Source organism: Meles meles, chromosome 5 (genome assembly GCF_922984935.1).
Source record: "Meles meles chromosome 5, mMelMel3.1 paternal haplotype, whole genome shotgun sequence".
Classification (NCBI taxonomy): domain Eukaryota; kingdom Metazoa; phylum Chordata; class Mammalia; order Carnivora; family Mustelidae; genus Meles; species Meles meles.
This window is the reverse complement of record NC_060070.1, coordinates 31,617,151-31,628,221: the sequence shown is the minus strand read 5'-3', so window position 1 is coordinate 31,628,221 and position 11,071 is coordinate 31,617,151.

Genomic DNA, 11,071 nt, shown 5'->3' with positions numbered 1-11,071 from the left:
AAGGGTATTAACCTTTTATGGAGAGGAGATGGATTGGTCTTTTTGAAGTGCTTGCTTTGCTATTACAGCTCAAAGAAAGAAATCAGTTCCGCATTAAGCCAAGTCTCAAGTTTGGTAGTAGCCTGGGAGGCCAGAGGGACATCATGTTTCCACTTTCTGAATTTAAGACGGCACAGCTCAGAGAAAGTCATGGGATATCTCAGGTCTGCTTAGAGCCACTTGCAAATTAGTAGCTATAATTGGATCAAAACTAGCCAGCTGTTGTTTGTTGCTAAATGGATGCAGCAAGGAGAAGCCCCCTCTTGCCTGCAGTGGGGAAAAAATGGCTCAGTTTTACACAGACGAAACAGGAGTGAGAAAATCTTTCATTGCCGTAGAGAGTCTGCAGCTTTTATTCAACTTTCCGAATTGTTGTGTAATGAGAAAACCTAAGTTTTCTTAGTTTCTCATTACAAACTACTTCAGAAATGCACCCAGACTCTCAGAGCGAATGAGGAAAGTCCCCCATCGGTCTCCTTGCCTCCATGGCTGAAAGCTGTGCACACACAAGCTCTTCCCGTTCTCTCTCCCATCCCTGTTCTCTCCCTTACAGGTCAGGGCAGCTTCACAGCTGACATTTGCGCCTGTGCTCACCGCTGCTCCCAGTGGCCTTGAGGGGCAGAGGCTCGCCACCCTGATCCATGGCCACAGCTCTCTCCATAACTCAGTTGGGGTATTTCATCTCTGTTACAGAATGGAAAGTGACCTAGAGCAAGTCATTTAAAGCTCTCTGGGCCTCAGCTTCCTCATCTGTCAAAGGAAGATAATCGTGTGGAAGGGGAAAGCAAACATGGAAAGCTCTGACCAGTTTCCAGGCTTGTTGTAGTTCCTCTCCCTTTTGTCTCTCACTATGGTGATTCACGTAGTGCTCCAGGCACCGTCAAGTTCTTACCTGCTAGGACAGTTACCCAACCGGAAGTGTCTAGAACCATGAAGGACAGCCCCGTCCCCCAAATGGCTCATATTTAAACAAACTTAAATGTTCACCTGCAGCTACATTTCTTAAAGTTTTTGATTTCAGCAATAGAGGAATAAATAACATGAAGGTGGCAAAGGGGTTGATGACATCATTACCCCAAACTTCATCCCCTCAAAGGGTTTTGTTTGTTGTTGACATCTTGGCCAAAGAGCAAATGCTCTTGAGAGTGCTGAAGGGAGAACAGGAGGAGGCAGTGGGAAGTGACCCACCACCGTTTCCCCCACTTTTCCTTCACGATGGCTCCTGGTCCGTCTTTGGTCCCAGGCTACCTCTGGGACCCCAAGCCAAATCGTATCATTAGAGGCAGAAAACAGTCCATTTCTGTTTCCACTCTAGGTATCAGAGCGGGATATTTTATAGTGGGCTGCAGATGCTAAATTATTTGAATCTTCGTTCAGATGTTCCTAATTTACATTGTCTGTGGCAAATAAAAAGATAAGTACAATCCATATTGCAAATGCATCATACTATGATAAATCTGTAGCCTTCCTTCTCGGGGCCTTCTCCACCTCGTGGAATTTATATTGCAGTCATAATAATGTCAGACCTACACTATGAATATCTTCCTGCTAATTATGCCTAGTTTTTAAAACAGTGCCCATTTATGAAGACAGTATTATGGCATTCTTGATTATACCCTAAATAATTCTGTAAACATAAAACATGCTGAATAATATTGGAATTCCACTAAAGAACTACAATAAAAATAGAACTATCACATACATTCCAACATTTTTTTTCTTTTTATGAAGAATGCTTTTGATGGGATGCAATGTCCTTTAAAACCCCTGAACTAAAAATATCCACCAATACTAATTCTAATGTCAGTGTAATCCTAGAAATACAATTACAGAATTTAGCTCAAAGAACAGTATCAAAATAATAATGATTATAATAGTCATAGCACTCATCATAATAAATAATATCGATTGAGTACTGAGCTAATTATGTCCTAAGTACTGAGTGTTGCCATGCTTTGAATATATTGCTTTTTAATCCTTTTTCAATTCTTCATAGTAAGGACTCTTCCCCATTTTATGGTTGAGAACACTGAGACTTGGAGATCAAGTACTTTGCTCGAGGTCACATTGCTGTGACAAAGTATAATTAGCAAGACTTGGCTTTGAGGTCATTAATGAAACTGCTTGTTTTTATGATTCCTCAGATTCCAAAAAACCTGGGAGCAGAGATGGTGGAGTATTTCTCCAGCTAGGCTTTCAGCCCATCTCATCAACCTTTTTTTTTTTTTTTTTGGTATGCATACATGTAAAGGACCTAGGAAGCAAGCTTACACTCTTGGGTCTTGTAGGCAGAATCTCAGTGGCTACAGTAATCATGTAATATAAATGTTCAAGAATCGGGCTCTGAGTCAAGATCAGATGTGTTAGTACACAGGACACAATTGGATGACCCGTAAGACTCGGCTGTTGTCTTCCTCCTAATGCCCCTGACAACCCAACCCTGTCTTACTTCTCATCCTGCCGCTATGTTCACAGCTTCTCCACTGTAGGAGTTTCTCAGAACACTGGCAGCAACAACACAGGGTCCCTCCCCCATCGCCATCCCACCCTTTAAACGTGACCTTATAAAAACCAAGGTAATTGATGGAGATGTTCTTCTGACATTTTAAAATTTTGTTTCAATTTCCAAAGCTAAATTTTCATCCATCTTGGTCAAGTTTATGGTTCTGAAGAACATGTCCAGACCAGCAACATGTGACAGAGTCTGGGCATTGGGGGTGGGGATTGTTACTCCTGTTTCTGTGATGGTCACCTCTACCTATGACAGGCATGTGAGTTTGGAACAGTGCCATTGTTTGATGGTAGAGTAGAGAGCCAAGTTCTCAATATTTGAAATGAAAGTATTCGGTTCCGTTCAAATGAACGATCCTAAATAAACACAGTGAACAAAATTAATGATTAAAATACACATGTGCTAGGAGCCCTAAAATGTAATTTACTCACTTTGACATTAAAAAAAAAAGACAAAACAAATTTCGTATAATATAAATCTTAAAATCAAGTGCAGTTAAAAAAAAAAAACCCTGAAAGGTTAATACATTTATTCCCCTCCCCCCAAATTATCTCAAATCTCAGAACAATTAAGTGACCTGGCCCCTTCTATATAAGGCAATTCAAAGTCGGATAAATAGCCTCTGTGCTACCCCACACCCCAGAACATCACCACCAATAAAATCTCACACTTAACAAAAAGAAAATGATTCCATGTGCCTTGCGGAAAATTGGAAACATTAGCAGAGAACTGTGCAAATGAATTTTTTCGGATCAATGATAACGTATTAAATAGGACTGGTCTGAAATGAATATTGTAAAGTTTGGGGTACACTAATTTTTCTCAATACTACAGAGGTTTATATTCTTTGTATCCTTCACAGATTCTTTCTTCCAGGGGATAAATGAAAAAGAAAATCCGGTTCAATTCATTTCCTCCAATATAGCGCACTAGGACTTCCTCATTTAAACCACAGACAATGTCCTCTCCAGTCTCCTCCTCCTCCCCTGAGCCTGAATAGAGGGATACTCTCTCAATGTATGCTCAGCCACCAGCTACCACAAGTCACTTAAGTAAACACAGAGGCACCTTGGTGAAAGCAATTGCATGGTCTGAATACCATCAACTGACACTTCTATTCAGTGACCCTCTCAGGTCTCAGAAATGGTCTTTTCAAATTCCGGGTCTTGAGATATTGATTTCAATCAGCAGCTTTTCCTAAGAGCATCATTTCAAAAATAGCCCTGTCACAATTTCTACGATCTCATCTCAGTTTCATCTGGGCTTTGTATTCCTATTTGAAACCATTCAGTGAGATGACACCAGAGGGCTTTACCGAGGCATTGATTCAACTGCATGCATAGGCAATAGAATTTATCCTTCTGTATATGAGAAAACATTAATATTTAAGTTTGCAGAAGGAGATTTCAGGTTTAAACAGGCCATCTCCCATTTTTTTTCCTTCTGGTAGAAATCAAAAGCTCAAATTAAACCATTCTCATTATGAAATTCTCAAGCTTCCTGCTAAACTAGTGACTTAACAAATCCATCAATTCTACCCTCTTGGAACATATTAGAGATAAACTGGGGGGGGGGGTAAAAAAATGTATGTCAGGATACACACATGTAAGTAAAATAGAAACATGAAGTGATGAACTATAATTCCAACATAAATGTCTTCCAAATTGCCCCCTGACACCGATCCAATAGTAAGGTCTTCTCAAGTTGTAATTATAAGCTGCCTAACAAATATTTATTTAATGACAGTAATCAAAAGAAGGTTGACATGCAGCATTTCACTTTGCAGTGAGAATGTGGAGGCTCAGGGTCACCCATAACCGTGTCTATTAAAAACTCATAGATTGTCCTGATAACTCTTCCATGACAGATAAATTCAGATTAATTTTCTATTTCAAAAGGAACCGAGAAAGAACCAATCTTAATTACTTCCTATGCTCTAAACCTTGTAATAAATACTTTATATATATTCTTTCATTTCATCTTTCCATAGGCCTTCAGAGGAAGTAACGTCACATTTAACAATGAAGAAACAGGTCGATAGTAAGTGACTCGCTTACATCATTAGAAACAAGCAGGATTGGAATTTGAATCCAGTTCTTCAAAACACAGATGGAGGCATAGTTTCAGCCTCTACTACGTACCAGGTATTCTGTGAGCTGAGGGGTATTTCCAGCTGAACAGCATTCGGTTCCTGCCCTCAAAGAGCCCATATTCAAATAGAGACAAACACAAGAAATAAATGACAACTGAATACAGAGGAAAAATTCTCAAGTTAAACATAGTAAAAGAATAATTTGATCAGGTTTTGGCCAGGCAGGCAGGATTTTTTGACATTAGGAAAGAATGTTTCAAGTTAGGAAATTAAGAAGGAAATGTATTATCATCTTGAATGCCAAAATGGCATTTGATAAAACTGAGTATCTGTTACTGAGATTTACAAACTCACTAATATAGAAATCAAAAAATAAATAATTGTAAGTATAGGAAAATAGAGATTCTTGTCGACACAGAAGATCCAAAGGAATCAGCTAAAAATTATCGGAAGTAACAAGGGTTAAATAAAATGTCATTAGTATAAGATATACAAAAATTAGGCAGTTTTCTTATGTGCTATTAATACCAAATTAGAAAAAAAAGTTATATAAAAAGATCCATGTGTTAGTAGATCACAGAGTTTTTGAGTACCTAAGAACAGAGTCAAGAAATACACAAAGACTATATGAAACTTTATTAAAGGACAAGAATATAGTCTCATGTACAAGGGGGGTAGTCCACTTTTACAATGTCTTTGGAGGGCAATTGGGTAGTATTTATCAAAATTGAAGATAACCTTTGAGTCAGCAATTTTACCTCTAAGAATCCATTCTACTGAGATTCAGTGACAGGTGCAAAAGGATCTATTTGCAGAGATGTTTATTATATATATGTATATAATGTAAAATAATAAATAAAAATTGGAAAGAAGTAGGTCTCTATCAAAAAAGGGAATAAATAAACCATGGCAACATCAATACTATAAAATATTATACATCCATTAAGGAGAATAAAAGAGATATAGGGAAACTGACATGAAGGATGCCCATAATACATTGCTGAATGAAAAAAAAAAGTCACAAAGCTGTACGTATTCTCTTTATGACTGTACACACTTCAGTATTGTATCAATTTTGTAACTGGCCTATTGTTTTCATAATTTAAGAAAGATCCTACAACTCCCAGTATGTTCTATAAATATTGTAACAGAAATATGAACCAGGTGCTGTGTGAGCCCAGAAAGGAAGTGTAAAACTCTCCCAAAGGGGAGTCAGACTTCAGGCATCACATGAGAACTCTGTGCCTTGAAGGGCAAAGAGGAATTTCCCAATAAAGAATGGCTGTAAAGAAGTCCAGAGAACAGCCTGTGCCAAGGACGAGGAGAGCAAAAGACGTGGCACAGCCCAAGAAGCTGGTGCGGCAGACCCCTGGGGTGGCTGGGGGGTCAGATGGAGAAGCCACCAAGGAGGTAGTTGGTGGCTCCATTGTGAAGAACTCCTGTGACAAAGGGTTTAAATTTCATTCAGATGCAATAGGGACACAGAAGAGCTTTTTCAGCAGGTGAATGGCATAAAATCTGTGGGAAGAAGACCCTGGCAACAGTAATCGAGATAAATCCTGGAGAACAGGAGGAGGAAATTAGATGGAGAAGAAAAGGACTTTGGAAAGAGAGTAAGGAAGTGGGATTATGGTGGTATTTCACACAGGGACAGGGTAAGATCTGAGAAAAGTGTTCTTTAAAAACGATCTGTGTCATGTAATATGTAATATGCACCAGAAATACATAAAAGAGACTTAAGGACAAATTAGGGGGAAAAGTGGATTTGATGGGGGGGGGTTGCAAAGAGGGAGTTGGAACACGGGGGCGCACATACTCACAGTAAGCCGGAACTGATAGAAAGTGTCACATACGTATCCCCTCCTTCATTATACAATTAATAGGAAAAAGTCATGAACATGCAGGAGACTGTTCAGGTCTCCAAATCAGAATGTTGAAAGCGAGTTGCAAACCCCCTCGCTCCAAGAAAAAAAAAGAAAAAACATGAAGCCGTGATCATCGTGTTGCTAAGATCCAGAGTATTATTTTGGGTGGCACAGGCCACAGGAAGTGTAATGATATGGACCATAGATCAAGATGCAATGACCTGAACTACCTCACCATCATTTCTGAGGGAGCATTTATTCACTCTTCCGATGCATATTTACCACATTTCTGTGGTGCATTGAGCATCTAGGGAGTGGGGTGCGAGGTAAGGGGGTGTGGGGAGCGGGGAGGGAATGGTTCCTGCATCGAGGATCTTTGCTGCGAAGGAAGGAGCCCAGAGAAGCACACTGGGGAATCTGAGCGGGTAATCGCCAAGCTGGTTCAGGACAGCAACAAGGGCAGTTCAGAGACAAAGTGAGTCCTGAGGTGGGTGGGGGTTGTGGCAGGCGGGGAGTCGGGGGAGGGCGTTGGGGGGGTCAGTCAAGGGAGGTCATGAGTGCAGAGTTCAGTGGAGGGGCCGTGCTGAGGGAAAATCGAGGGGGAGTGGAGGGCTGCTAGAGTTCTCCTTCCCCAACGCCCCAGCCATGAACCTCTTGAGTCAGGGGCCCCATGTGTTTTATCTGCATTGCTGAACATTGTACAAGGAGGCACTTGGTAACTGTTAATTGAACGCTGACTGGATGATGAATGAGGGGAAGTGGAAAATGGCAGGAGCCTATTCTCAGAGCCAACACCGAGCACTGGCGAGATGCGGAGGGCTCCCTGGGTGTTGCTTCCTTGGACGCTCACGAAGGTTTTTTGGGATAGGAAACCTTCCCATAACACCCTCGTTTGCCAGGTCAGAGTCACCTGGTTCATGAGACAGGCAGGCAGGAAAGAAGTGCAAAGATATGGTGGTCTTTTGAGATGTTGGAAAGAGAAATCAAGATATTTCAGGAAAGCAAGGATCCCAGAGCCCTCGGTCTTCAACTCAGGATAGGATTCAGGTTGCTCTCAGGACTGAAAACAGAAGTTGGGAGAACAGGGCCAAGAGGAGCTGAGCGGGAATGAGGCCTGATACACAGAAGTCTGGGTTCATCTGGGAGTGTGTGTGCGCACACATGTGTGTGCGTGTGTGTGTTTATAGGCCTAAGTATGCGTCTGAAGAACACTAGTACGTGTAAAAACCTGGGGTAGGAGCTGCGGAGAGCCAAAAAGGAAAGGAAGGAGAGAAGGACAGGTAGATGAAGAGAACTGCTGACAGATGAAAAAGGGTCCAGAGAGGTATCAGGACCATAAGACGTAAGGACAGAACTTCATGCCTGATCTCCATCTCCTCCTTTTAAAAAGTGTCACATAAGGAGTTATCATTAATTTTTGTAGGTGTGACAGTGACATAATGGCTATACATGCATATTTTTAAAAGTCGTTTAGAGATGGTCACTGAAGTAAAATAACATGTCTGCAAGGTGAGAGAGACTGGAGAAAAAGGTGAACATTTTGGAGTAATACAAAGGAGACCTGGCTGTAAACCCACCAAAGGGAATAGGAAAGACTGCTAGAATTTTTCAGCCGTCTTATTTCCTTTTGAGGCCATTAAGTGGAAAAATAGCAATGCCCATGAAAGAAAAATGAATTTCAAAAATAAAACAGCCTATGTCTTACATTAAAAGACACTTTCTACAGAGGGACCTGTGTGGCTCAGTTGGTTGTCTGCCTTTGGCTCAGGTCATGATCCTGGGGTCCTAGGATCAAGTCCCACAATGAGCTCCCTGCTTGCCCCTCCCCCTGTTTCTGCTCTCCCTCTCTCTCAAGAACATAAATAAAATTTTTTAAAAAGACATCTTCTACATACTTTTTCAGAAAAAAACACCAGGGTGGGGTGCCTGGGTGTCTCAGTGGGTTAAAGCCCCTGACTTCGGCTCAGGTTAGGATCCCAGGGTCCTGGGATCGAGCCCCCCGCCCCCTCAGCAGGGAACCTGCTTCCTCCTCTCTCTCTGTCTGCCTCTCTGCCTACTTGTGATCTCTGTCTCTCAAATAAATAAATAAAATCTCTAACAAGAAACAAAAAAAAAAAAAAAACAAAAAAAAAAAACAAACAAAAAAACCCACCAGGGTTAAGTATATAGCAGATGTAAGTATTTAAGCAAGGTACACAGGTGACTGAAAGTTTTTAAGGAATTGTAAAAACTTTCTAGTTTTTCCACTTCTTCTCCTCACCACCCTGAAAAAATTTCTCAGCTACTGGTAACTTTCAGTTATATAACAGAATTGCAAATCTTTATTAAAAATGTGTCTCTGACCTTTTAAATGGAAAAAGGTTTAGCATCCCATCGTAGATAAACCTGCCTAGCCTAACTAATGGGGCATATGACTAACACAAGGCCTGAAATTAGGAATTAGAAATGTAGAAATAGGGACACCTGAGTGGCTCAGTTGGTTAAGCCTCTGCCTTCAGCTCAGGTCACGATCCCAGGATCTTGGGATCGAGCCCTGCACTGGGCTCTCTGCTCCTCAGGGAGCCTGCTTCCTCCTCTCTTTCTCTGCCTCCCTCCCTGCCTACTTATGATCTCTGTCTGTCCAATAAAAGAATAAACAAATTAAAAAGTCTTAAAAAAAAAAAAAGAAATGTAGAAATACACTGAATAATGAACCCCAGTTACTGCCTGGATGATTCTTCTCGCATTAGATCCCAATTACACTTTCCCAAGTCAACACCGGAGACTTTACCCATAAAAAGACTCCGTGGGTTCAGCTTTTTAAAAAATATATATACTACACAAAGCTATCAGAAAATCCTCACCAGAAACTGAGAATGATTTCCTTATGGCTCAGGAGATACTGCCAAGATTTCCTTTAAGGTTTACTTAGATGGCACTCCAGTAAGATTCCCATATGGAATTACTCCCCACACAGGAGCCTGACCTGGGGGAAGCTGAACAAAGCAAAGATTATTTACAAACTCCCAAAGCAGGGGCTGTTTTACATTTCTCCCACCCTGGATCTAATTCTATCGGTAAATACAGCACATGTTAAGTTATAAAGCATAATTATGAAAAGGCCGAGAAGTGCTACAAAGGATCGGCCTTCGTGATACCGTGAGGCAGAGACCAAGGGCCAGGGCTGAACGGGCTGCCCACGTTGGTGGCAGCCACGAGTTACCACAATCCCCAGGCCAGCGAGATCCCAGCAGGCTCCTGCTGTTGCTTGAAGACATCTTACAGGAATCCTCTATGTTCTGGGGTGCAGATTGCCTGTCAGATAACTTTTGAGCAGTTTCCTTCACGTGAGCAAGACACATAATGTGGCAGAGTTTGCAACAGTCCAGTAAGCTCTACCCTCAAAGTAACCTTGAAACCAGGCCCTTGGATAACAGAGGCAGTGCCGACACATTTGTTCTCGGTGGGGTGGGCTTTGATTGGGCTTTCTGCAAAGAGGAAAGGAAGTTTTCCATGAAATAAAGCAGAGTATTTAACGACAACAATGAAAGAGCAATAGTTGTTTTTGGTGCATATCCTGAAAACGTTGGGTAAAAATGTATAGCTTTTCTTTTTTTTTTTCAAAGTGTAGTTTTCAATTACACTTTAGACCACTTGTATTTTATTGAGAAAGCCTCAAAATTTTTTTTAAAACAATAGGGATCCTGTTAAGATACTGTTACCTGTAATTAATTGTGTCCTAGACGATCCTTGGTATCATGTTCATAAAAGAAACATCAGAACATTCATTTGGCAGGAAGCAAAATATTATGTAAGGGGGTGACAGAGGCCAGGTCTTCCACCCCCTTTCATAATATTTGCATCATGTGTCAGTGGGATAATGGAGAAACAGCTTCTCTGGCCCTGAGACCATACATGGGGCTGCTGGAACGGCCCTTGACTGAACGGAGTAATCTGTTTTATGTAACCGCCGTGCACTCTCTTATTTTAGTTTTTTAATTACATAAAGAAAGCAGAATGAAGTAAGGTAAAGTTTTGGAGTAAACCTGCCTGGGTTCAAATTTCTTCTCCGCCATCGCTGGCTGCGTCACTAAGTCACGTACTGACTCTGAGTTTCCCTTTCCTCAGTGAAACAGAGCCCATTGGTGTTCCCTTCAGTGATGGTCTATTCAGACCTCAGTGGCAATCTAAGCTTGGTTCAGTGCCTGTGACATGCAACTCAAATCATGCTTGTCGTTTTTATGATTATCTGAAGAATTTACACTTTCAAAGCACAAAAGGGAAATCAAGAACCGTCTCTATGTGCTTTCTTAGAATGTCCTACAATGAAGAAGATTCTTAGGCACCTGGGTGACTCAGTGGGTTGGGCCTCTGCCTTCGCCTCAGGTCAGGATCTCGGGGTCCTGGGATCGAGTCCCACATCGGGCTCTCTGCTCAGCGGGGAGCCTGCTTCCCCATCTCTCTCTGCCTGCTTCTCTGCTCTGTCTGTCAAATAAATAAATAAAATCTTAAGGAAAAAATAAAAAAGAAAGATTCTTGGTTTCTATGCCTTTTGAGGCATGGGTATGTATCCCATAAATGCTA